We start from the raw sequence: 11,269 nt of genomic DNA, 5'->3' as shown, positions 1-11,269 counted from the left end.
AGAGCACTTTGAAGAGCACACAAAGCCTCTTTGTCTCCCACTCAGTGAAATATCTCAAGTACAGAGCGCAGTGAAAAAGGGCTTCGTTCCAGCTTAAACACACACACACACACACACACACACACACACACACACAAAAGAAGCTCTTGCCCTTCCCTGCCGCCCCCAGCCGCTGTGGTGAGGCAGTCTCTGCACAGGCACAGGACCCAGTGCAACCGGCCAAGTGGCCTCAGTCCTCTGGACAAGGCTTGGCAGGCAGCACCATGACAGAACCTCCTGCTTGGAAGGTGCTGGTGCCGAGACTGCATCTGGGAGCAGCACATATGTGATTCTACTAGTTTTTACACAAAGAGGCAGACTATGCCAGTGGCCAGCTGGCCAGCTGGGCACTCATCTGCAACCTTAGAAGCAGGAGTGGGGGAGCAATCCACTGATCCTTTTGTCATGGTCTTCCCAAGTACCCAGTTTCCACATAAACCATTTCCTCATCACTCTCCTCCCTAACACTATCCCAACAGTACCCTCGAGGAGGCCCCACTCAGCTCTATGAGGACAGGGGATATGTATCTCCTTAGCTCCATTCCACAAAGCACACTGCCTTACATGGAACACACTCTCAGTAAAGGTTTCTTGGATGGAAAGATGAGTGATCAGATAGGCAGATGGATGATGGGTGGGTAGATGAGTGTGTGCATGAATGGGTGTGTGTATGGATGGGTGTGTGCATGGGTGGGTGGGTGGATAAAAGAATCTTATAGACCATTGTTCGGATCCTGGCTCAAACATTTTCTTTTTGTGAGATCTTGGGAAAATTACCAAAACTAAGATACTACAAAACTAAGCCTTTTGGTTTTTTATCTATGCAAAGGATGATAGCAGTTACTGTGGAGATTGAGAAAATTTAGTGAGCACCTCAGAGTAGGTGCTCAATACATATTCATGGCTTTTACCCAGAAACTGTTTATAGATTATCAAGTCCCTTGCTTCTGTAGAAGGTCTTTCCTATCACTGTCACATTCATTGCTCACTTGCATTTCTCCCAAAGAGATGGCAGAGGAAAGGTAATAAAGAGTACTTAGACTGGAGTGAGGACTACAAGAGGGAGCACCAGTATGGACTGGGGATGCAGGGTTTCTAATTTATCTAGCCCAGAAAAATTCAGACAGGCATCGTTTGGAGGAGACCTGGGTTCCAGTCAAGGCCCTGCCCCCAACTAGCTGGATAAACATGGCATGATCACCTCTCCCTTGTGGTCCTAGATTTCCTCTATGAGATAAAGTCGTATGATTGCATGAATGCTGAAGTCCCTTCAACTCCCAAGTCTGTGATTCTAACCTTCGAGATCCACTTAACATCTTACCTCCTCATTGAAGCCTGTCCTGACCATTCCTGCTGACAATAAGTTCTCCCTCTTCTCAGAATCTGTGACTCTTGTCTGTGCTATGTGTCTGGAAATTAGTTCACTTCATGGCCTTGTAATGATGATGATTGCAAATACTCAAATCATACTAACTGGAGGACCAGGGATTATTCTTAGCTACACACATATACACACACACTTGAACATATGCATGCACACACACACATACACACATAATCATTACATTCTCATAATACCTCTCTATGAAGTGAGAAATATCAAAATCTCCTTTTACAGATGAAAAGCTGATACACACACACACAAAAAAAAACTTACCCAAGACCAAACAGTTTTAAGCACTTGGCCAAGTATTTGAACCCAAGCAGGCATGACCAGCTGTTACCAGGCTGTCATAGGTCTCCTTGTTATTCAGCATCTCACTCCTCTCACCAGTAGCTTCCCCGAGCATAGGGGCAGTGGGGTGCTGTGGCTAAGTCAGAGGCCTCCCTGTCTAGACCGCCTGTATGTGAACCCCAAATCTATTTCGCTTCTTTGTATCTCTATTTTCCTATGCATAAAACAAGAGTAAAAAGTGTACCCCCTCTTAGCGTTGTTAAGAGAATTAAATTAGTTACTCTTAAGTAAAGCATTTAGAGCAGACGTGCTATTATTGGGTGTAGGAGCCCAGCCTAAAACATCTCTGTACTCCCTATGCCTCATACATAGGGAATGCTTTTGAGTTGATTCAGTCAAGAACATGGGAGGAGGAGTCAAACAGACCAAGTCCAGTCCTAGCTCAACCACAGATTAACTTTATGACCTTGAGCATGTCAGTTAACTTCTGAGTCTCAGTTTTCTCATTTATAAAATGGGAATCATACATGCTGCCCAGTGAATCCCACAAAGCTGTGCTACTCAATTCAACAAGATATATGTGTGCACAGTGCATCAACTATTAGATAAGTGGAAGGGTTTGTAACTAGTTTAGTCTGGATGAAACCACCGCCTGAGGATATCTGAAGGTCTCTGCTCAAGGGCTGTGGTCACCCTACTTCAAAAGCAGAAGGGACAGTTCCCTTCAAAGGGGCCCTATTTGTAGAACTCCTGTTAAGCCAGATATTATCGCAAAAGCATGTCGCAGAGAGGCCCTCCTGATCTTCCACAAACTAGAGAAACCACCCTTCCACACCCAATATGGGACATGTCATGAGTTTTCAGCTGTGTATGGCTTTGTTCCAAGGCACCCGAAGAGTTTTGCCTGCAATGACATATAGGTGCCCATTCGGTTTGTTGAAAGTTAGGAAGAAATTGATGTTACAGACCAGAAAATATAATGAAAGGGGCATTTTCTTTTTTTAGCTGTTTGTTATTTCCCTTTGGAGTTAGGCACATTTACGTTTCGATGGCAATTTAATCACTTACAAGTTATATGACCTATTTAATTTATCTCAGCCTCACCTAGGACATTTGTGAAGATTAGAGACATAGCACAGCTTCTGGCACATGAGAAATGTTCAGTGAATTTATTAGTCACTGTTGTTATCATTTCCCTCTTTATAGACTCCCAAGTTACATCGTTTCAGCCTGAACGCATGGACCCAAGAGCCCTCAAGCTCTGTCTTGCCTGTTCCTTCAACACATTGTTGAACTCTCCATGGTCTGAACTTTTCCTGACTCCTGCCAACAAACACTCCTTTGTCCCCCTCCCCATCAGACAGACCAGTGCCTGCTGAGACATGTGCCTCCTGATATGTTTCCCCATCCAGGTAACATTTGCTAAAAGACACTAACAACGGCTCTGAAAGACGCTAATTATGATCATTCCACATCATATTGTTCCTGAATGCTTGCTTCCTAACTCATAAAGTAGGATGCTAACATGCATCTCATGGGCTTATCCTGATAATTAAAGAAGATCCTGCATCAGTTAGCTTTTGGTGCCTAACGTATCATCCCAAAACTTAGTGATTTATAATTTAAAAAAAAAAAAAAAAAAAAAAAAAAAAAAAAAAACATTTATTTAACTCACAGTCCTGTGGGTTTGTGATTTGGGCTGGTCTCAGCCGTGCAGTTCTTCTGCTGAGTTCTTGACGCCTGGGCTCAGACCTCACACAACATTATGCTCACTACAGTCAACTGGTCAAAACAAATCACAAGGCCAGCCCAGAATCAAGGAGAGGGGAAATAGACTCTGCCTCTCGATAAGAATTGCTTTAAACTATTGTGGCAATTTTTGCATTCCACCATAAGTAATAAATCTAAATCACCTGCTTCTCAAACTAATTTATTCAACTTCTATCATATTTTTGGTTCAGAAATCCTTGCAGGGTCTTTTATATGGAACTAGAAAACATTTGTTGAGCCTTTACTATGTGGACAGAATTGCACTAGGTATTAGGGAGGAAGGAAGGATTAAGATATGTTTATGACAAAATCTCTGTCCTCAAGGTGCTTATAATCTCATTGGGGGAAAATGTACATGCACAAAGATCAATTCTAAGGCCAGAGTAAAATATCAGTTTAAGGCAATAGTACAATGGCTGTCACATGTTATAGCAGGTATGATAGAGCAGGTATGATTAATTGCTAAGTCTATTGTACAGTCACTCTCTCCTAAATCAGAGCAGTGCAGGGGGAGATGGGTAGAGTCCGGGGTGGTCAGGGAAGGCTTGTCAAAGGAAAGAGGATTTAAGATGAGTCTTGAAAGATGGTTTGGTCCAAAGCACCAAACTCAAATGTCTCCCTGACATCCACTTTCTAGTCTTTCTATTCAGTTTCCCTGTTAGGGGGTCTTCTTTCAGAAAAGACTCCCTACAGTCATAACTTGCATGATTAAGCTCTGTTTCCAAATGCTGTAGGGAAAAATCAGGGAAATTCGAATCCTGGGAGCCATATGTCAAAGGGAAGACCTTTCTTGATGATAGACAGAATGGTACAGTAGAAAAATTATGGGTGTTTTTAGTCCCCAAAGCTGGCAGTGTTTGTTTGCTTTTCTTCAGTGGGATTCCATTTGTTTATCTTTTATCTCGAATGGGGATTCTTCCTGTAGCAGTACATGGAACATCACAGAGAATGTGAAGGTAATGCTTCTGGCATATAGCAGACAATAACTACAATGTAGTTCCCTGTCTCTCATGCTCCTCCACTGCCTTTGCTGTCTAGCTCAAATTTATTTAGTAAATGTTCCATTCACCCTAATACTTAGCAATTGCTTCAGCATTAGGCCTTCACTGTTGTAGTCATGCGGCAAAGCTCATTCCAGAAGATCTCAATGCAGCCCCTGGCACAAGTAAAGTGCTCAGGAAATATTTGTTTAAATGGCTTTCGGTCCCTGGAACTCATCACGTCCTCTCATACCTCTGGGCACTGGCCCCTGTTGCTCTATCTGCCTGATAAGCCCCCTTTCTGCTTTCCATCCACCAACCTAGCTAAGTCCCATTACCTTCTTATTATTCACCTCGGGCATCTTTCCTCTAGGAAGATTTTTCTGCCCTTGTCCTCCACCCACCTCCACCCTGGATTTAGGTATCCCTCCTCATCGTTCCTACAGAAGAAGTACAGGGAAAAGCGTAGCATTTCAGAAAATGGTTATGGAATGGATGGACTGAGGGATGGATAAGTGGATGGATAAATACAGGGATAGATGGAGGGAAGGATGGTTCAGTGAGATATCCCAATCAAGAAATCATCTTGCCAAAAGCTCATTTCACATTTCGCGGCAAGTATAAAATGCCTCCTGTGAAGCTTGAATTTTTCAGATCAGACACGGAAGCTGAACTTTCTACAAATATGTGAGAGCTGATAATTAAGGATCAGTTTCATAAAATAATAGACCTAACATGGAAAATTCCGGCTCAGCACACACACACTTAATACTCACCAGAAACAGCAGGTAAGCAACTTAATTAGAAAGAACCCCAATTAATGCATAAACCCAAGGAACAAAAGCCATTCCTCTGGAAGTTTTCAGGGGCAAATGTAAGACAAGGTCCTTAGAGACAAGATTCCGTACCAACTGTCAGACTCAGTAAGCACAAGAGCCCCAACTTGACATGTTGGGGAGAGAATGTTTCTGTCCACAAAAACTGAAGTTAGTTACTCTTAGATTCCTAACATAAATCATTTTCATCCTGCCAAAGACTTCAGCTAGCAATGGGACCAGGAGACCTCAGCTCTCAGCTTCCAAATGTCCGCTTTCTCTCTCACCATTCACAAAACCCTCACCACCCCTCTTCCTCACTTCATCATGCAATATTTCCCAAGTGTTTCGAGGTCACAGAAAAATAAACACTGTTTACTTAATTTGGAACACCATGAAATTTTTCTTTAAAAAAAGCAAAGCAATTTATTCAAATATTAAAGCTAGGAAGAACATAATATCTGAATTTAATAAAAGAAACTATATAACATCAGTGTATAATACTTTAAATGAAAGTGTCAAACAAAAGAGAAGGTACTGATCTCTTCTTCCATATGTCCTCCCTTTAAAAAAAATATGTTTTTAGATTTTTTAGGGACAGGGCCTTGCTACATTGTCCAGGCCAATCTCAATACCTCCTGGCCTCAAGTGATCCTCCTGCGTTATCCTCTCAAAGTGCTGGGATTACAGGCATGAGCCACCACGCCTGGCCTATTTCCTCCCTTTCCTTCTTCATCCATGTAACAAACATTTACTGATTATTATGTGCCAAGCTGTCTGCTAGGCCCTCGATGTAAAATGGAGTAGGGCACAATTGTTTCCCACAATCTAGAGGAGATATTGGCATGTAATACACAGTTACTCTACAGTGTGAGAGTGCAAGGAGATAGAGCCAGAGTCTAGCGGGGGCACAGAAAAGAAACATCCAAATCAGTCTGATGGATCACAAAAGGTTTCGCAGAGAAAACAACATCTGAAGGATGAAGGAGAATTTAAGGATAAGAGGGGTTTGCCGGGGAAAAAAAACAAAAGGAACGATTTCCACATACAACTAGAATGGTGTACACAAAAGTAGAGCAACGGGTCAGCCTCAGAGAACCCCGCGTCATTCACTATTACTGGAGGAATGAGGAGATGAAGCAGAAGAGCACAAAAGAGTCAGATCAGGAAGTGTCTTGTGTGCAAAGCTGAATTTGTACTCAAAAGCTATGCGAACTACTGAAGGGTTGTAAGCAAACAGTACCATAATCAAGCTTGCATTTAGAAAAATGATTCTGTCCTACTGTGAGTGATGGATAGTAGAGAAGTGAGACTGGAGGCAAAAAGACCACCTAGAAAAATGTTGGAGGAAACTTGGTGAGAAGTGATGAAGGCCTGATGGACAAAGGCACTGGCCATAGGAAGTATGGCTGAGGGTCTTTTACCTTTGGATGGAACCATGTATTTTGGATGAAACTTCCCAACAAAAAATACATTGTGGCAACCAACATTACCTTTGGTTTCCTTTGCATTTCTTTTATATTTGCTTTCCATAAGTAGCTGGTTTGGGAAAAATGCATCTTTAGCAATCATTATGGTCAGGAGCCCTACATTCTTGTCCTATCTCAATCACTTATCAGCTGTGCATCTTCAGGTGAGTCACTCATTCTCTCTGAGACTCAGTATTTTAATTTATAAATTTGAACACAAATTTTACCTCTTAGCTTTGCATAATGATTAAATAGAGGAATGTATACTATTGCATATTATTATAATGTAATACATTATATATTATAATATGTAGTAATATATTACATTATAATATATAATATATATTACATTATAATATGTAATATATTATTGTTTAGCCAAACATGTTGCAAAAATGAAGTAAAACATCACATACTGTATAATATTAGGAATATTTTGGATGCAAATGACAGAAAATTCCACCGGCCCTGGCTCAAACTAGATAAAGGAATACACTGGAAAGTCTGTGAGCAGATTTGGCTTCAGTCACAGCTTCACGCAGGCTCAGATAATGTGTCCAGGATCCAAATCTTGACTCAGCTCTTCAGGTAATGGCCCCATTCTCAGACCCACACTGCAGGCTCCTCACTGCCCCAGCAGCTTCAGATACACATCACACTACACTGCACTGTCTCTTCCAGTAGGTTCTTCCATAAGCCTGGGACCACCACTCTCTCTCTCTCACTGGCCTGAACTGGAACATATGGTCATTCCTATGACCAGAAAATAAAATTCATATATTGCCTTATGCCTATGTCAAGTGCTCGGCCCCTGGGACATATGAAAGTACAAGACTGAGAATGAGGGAGTGGCAGTTCTCCCAAAGCAAAAGTAGGGTACTGTTGTCAAAAGCTAAGGGAAGACACCTTGGGTGCAAAGCAGTCTACAGGTGTCCCTTATGCACACTCTCACAGTCAAGGTGCCACTCAAAGCCTCTTGCTGCTAATCAGCTGGATAGGGATTACCTGATCTTGCTGTTGTTGCCATCGTTTTGAGATGAGTTGGCCCTTCTTTCCACTTATGTCATAATCGTAAAATGGTTATTTATTGTCAGGCTTTGAAGTATTCTTCTGAATGCTCTCTTAGCACCTATGAGCTATTCAAGGATCACTAGGATTCTGCAGGACTCATTTAAGAAGCACTTCTAGAGGTAAGATGGGGCAGAGGGCAAGTGAGAGCTTCTAGCAACAAAGAGAGGGCCTAATGGGCAGGAATCAGATAAAAGAACCTGACAGTAATCAATAGTAATTGTATTTATAAGAGGCATCCTCTTCCTCCCTGGAAAGTACCTGCTAGCCCCCGGGGAATTACCCATCTCTATAAGCTTTAAATCATTTCACCAATCTTTTACATCCAGCCACCTTGAGTAGACCCCAGGAGTCAGTTGCCACTTTGTACTCTATCAGAATGTGTCCAAGGGCAGGGAAACACACAAACCCAAAAAAACTATGTGACCATCAGAAACACAGAGGCAGCCATCAAAAATAGATAAGTTGGTAGCTGTCAGTTCTTTGCAAGAGAGCAGAGAGGGGGTGAAGCTTGTCCTGTCCTGGAGGTGGCGACACTCATACACAGGGGGCCCCCTTAAAGGCTAGATCTCAGTATCAGTTTCCTTTAACTTTATTCTTGGATATGTTTATAGTTTACTGCTCTATTGCAAAGCAAGCTCCTTAGGGGCAGAGGCCATGTCTTTTTCATCCCGAACCCCAAAACTTGCCACTATTCCTGGCCCAAATAGGCATTTCATGAATGTGTCCAGAATCAATGAATTCACTTTGCTAGGCACTGGCAAATACAAAGATCTAAAAAACAGCTTTGTACTTACAGGTCCTACAGCCTTGTAGGGTAGAAAATGAGAACATAGCTGATTTGAAATAGCTAAATTGAGAGCTGATTTGAAAACACTAAATCAAATCCATTACCTTATTTGACTCTCAGGACACCCCCGTGATGTTGGCACAGCAGATCTGTTAGCTTCATTTTACAGACATGAGATCAGTTACTTGGGATGCGAAGAACAGAAATACTCCACCAAAGTCTCATAGCTTAGTGATAGAGCCTGGACCCGGTCACTCGACTCCCAGGTCTGGGTTCTTCCCATAACATTTTTGCAGCATTGCAGAAGATTCAAAGCAGGGATGATCAGCTATCAATATCAAAAACAGTGAAATGAATCTCGTTGCTAAACTTTTTCTTTTCTTTTCTTTTCTCCTTTTTTTTTTTTTTTTAGTGAAACAGAGTCTCACTCTGTTGCCCAGGCTAGAGTGCAGTGGCACGATCTCGGCTCACAGCAAGCTCTGCCTCCCAGGTTCATGCCATTCTCCAGCCTCAGCCTCCCGAGTAGCTGGAACTACAGGCACCCGCCACCATGCCCGGCTAATTTTTTGTATTTTTAGTGGAGACGGGGTTTCACCGTGTTAGCCAGGATGGTCTCGATCTCCTGACCTCGTGATCCGCCAGCCTCGGCCTCCCAAAGTGCTGGGATTACAGGCGTGAGCCACCACATCCGGCCTAAACTTAATGTTTTTCTAATAATCAGCCTTGTATTATTGAAAGTGCTTTCTTAGCCATTCTCTCCTCTGATAACCACATCAAATTTGTGTAGCTCTTTTACAGATAAAACAATAGAGACAGGACTGAAGTGTCTAGAGTATACACTAAATTGTAAAACTAGTCAGCAACTAAGTTAAAACTAGAATCTAAGACCTGAAGTACCACTCCCACTCTGCCTCCTCTTTGGCCTTAAAAAATGAGAGTTGACCGGGCACAGTGGCTCACACGTGTAATCCCAGCAGTTTGGGAGGCCGAGGCGGGCGGATCACCTGAGGTCAGGAGTTCGAGACCAGCCTGACCAACATGGTGAAACCCCTGTCACTACTAAAAAGAAAAAAATTGGCCGGGCAAGGTGGCAGGCGCCTGTAGTCTCAGCTACTCAGGAGGCTGAGGCAGGAGAATGCTGTGAACCCGGGAGGCGGAGGTTGCAGTGAGCCAAGATCGCACCACTGCACTCCAGCCTGGGCGACAGAGTGAGACTCCATCTCAAAAAAAAAAAAAAAAAAAAAAATGAGAGTCATAGAATCCCGAGATCATAGGAATGGAAGAAACCCTCCCATTCCTTGCAGAATCCCCTTGTCCATCTTCTCGCTCACCTCCAGTGAGAGCACATTATTTACCACACTGGAATGCAGGCCATCCATTCTTGGAAATCCCTATCAGTCTTTTCATCAGTAACAAATCAAACTGGCTTCCTGTCATTTCCACTCATTGCCCTGCATTGGTTCAATTTCATTCACTTTAAGTTTATTAGGTAACTGCTATGTGCCAAGGACCCCCACAGATAGATATTACTATGCCCATTTTGGAAACTGGGCCTTTGAGAGCTTACAAAATTTACCTAAGGTCACAGCGGGGAAGAGGCAAGACCAGGTCTTCTGTTTTCAAATACTAGGCTATCTGTGGCTTGCACTTAAGAGTCGCACAGATGGAAATGCAACCCTTCCTCCAGACAGAGCGAATAAGACCAGTTCTGCAGACACGGCTCCCTGTACGCCACTATCCTGTTTTATAAGTCAGTAAATGTTCAGGAGCTCCCAATCCAATGTATGAGGTTAATTAATAATATGTAAAAGTTTATAGTTTATACAGCATAATCTCATAAACATTTATTAGTATGCTAATAGAGAGTAATGGCCATGTGAGCATAAAATCAGACAGGGGGCTGATGTGACACAGCAAAAGAGCTGTCAGAAAATCCATAATACTCTTTTTAAACAGCAAGAGTATTACAGGCATGATCTCCCTACAGACTTTTTCCTGGTTGCACTTGTGGATGACCATGAGAGGGTTGAAAAGATGTTGGACTTGGAATCTGGAAATCTGGGTTCTCATCCTGGCTCTGCCCTTAAAGAAAAAAAAAGGGGAGGGTGGGTATTGACATTTATTGAAACCTGCTCTGTTCCAGTGCTCTGCTAGGCACTTTTCCAGTGATTTCTCCATCTGTTCTACCTGGGTGGGCTTAGGCAATCACCTGGCACATAATGCATATTCAAATATATTTATTCAATTATGCTGACTTGAAATGAAATCACTCTCCCTCTCTGGGCCTCAGCTTTCTCACTCAATCTCTAAGGCTCTTCATGTATTGCTCTCCTGATTTCCAGAAAGTCTTCCACCATCTTTTCCAAATGTATCAGGTCAGTGACATAAAATTTAAATCATCCCACTGTCTTGAAGTTAATTTCATGGAAGTGTTGTGCAAGAGCAACTGGATCCTTATCTCCCCACTTCCCCCAGTGGCCAAGAGACGGGACACCTGGATTTCATCATTCACTGCCATCAGTAACAGAGGGGGAAGTCATTTGACATAATGCACTTCAATCAGTTTCCTCATCAGAAACACTGGGATTATAAAGCTCTTGTGACCTGAGATACACAGGAGTTTTTTGTTTGTTTGTTTGTTTGTTTGTTTGTTTTTGAGACGG

General features: G+C 42.6%; 1 protein-coding gene across 1 annotated transcript in view; it reads left to right on the top strand.

The window, feature by feature from the left end:
• The window catches only part of NFIA (nuclear factor I A), a 597,699-nt gene that overhangs the window by 104,712 nt on the left and 481,718 nt on the right, over positions 1–11,269 (top strand). The window lies entirely within an intron of this gene.

This window comes from Macaca mulatta, chromosome 1, assembly GCF_049350105.2.
Source record: "Macaca mulatta isolate MMU2019108-1 chromosome 1, T2T-MMU8v2.0, whole genome shotgun sequence".
NCBI lineage: Eukaryota > Metazoa > Chordata > Mammalia > Primates > Cercopithecidae > Macaca > Macaca mulatta.
This window is presented reverse-complemented; position numbering and strand designations above follow the sequence as displayed.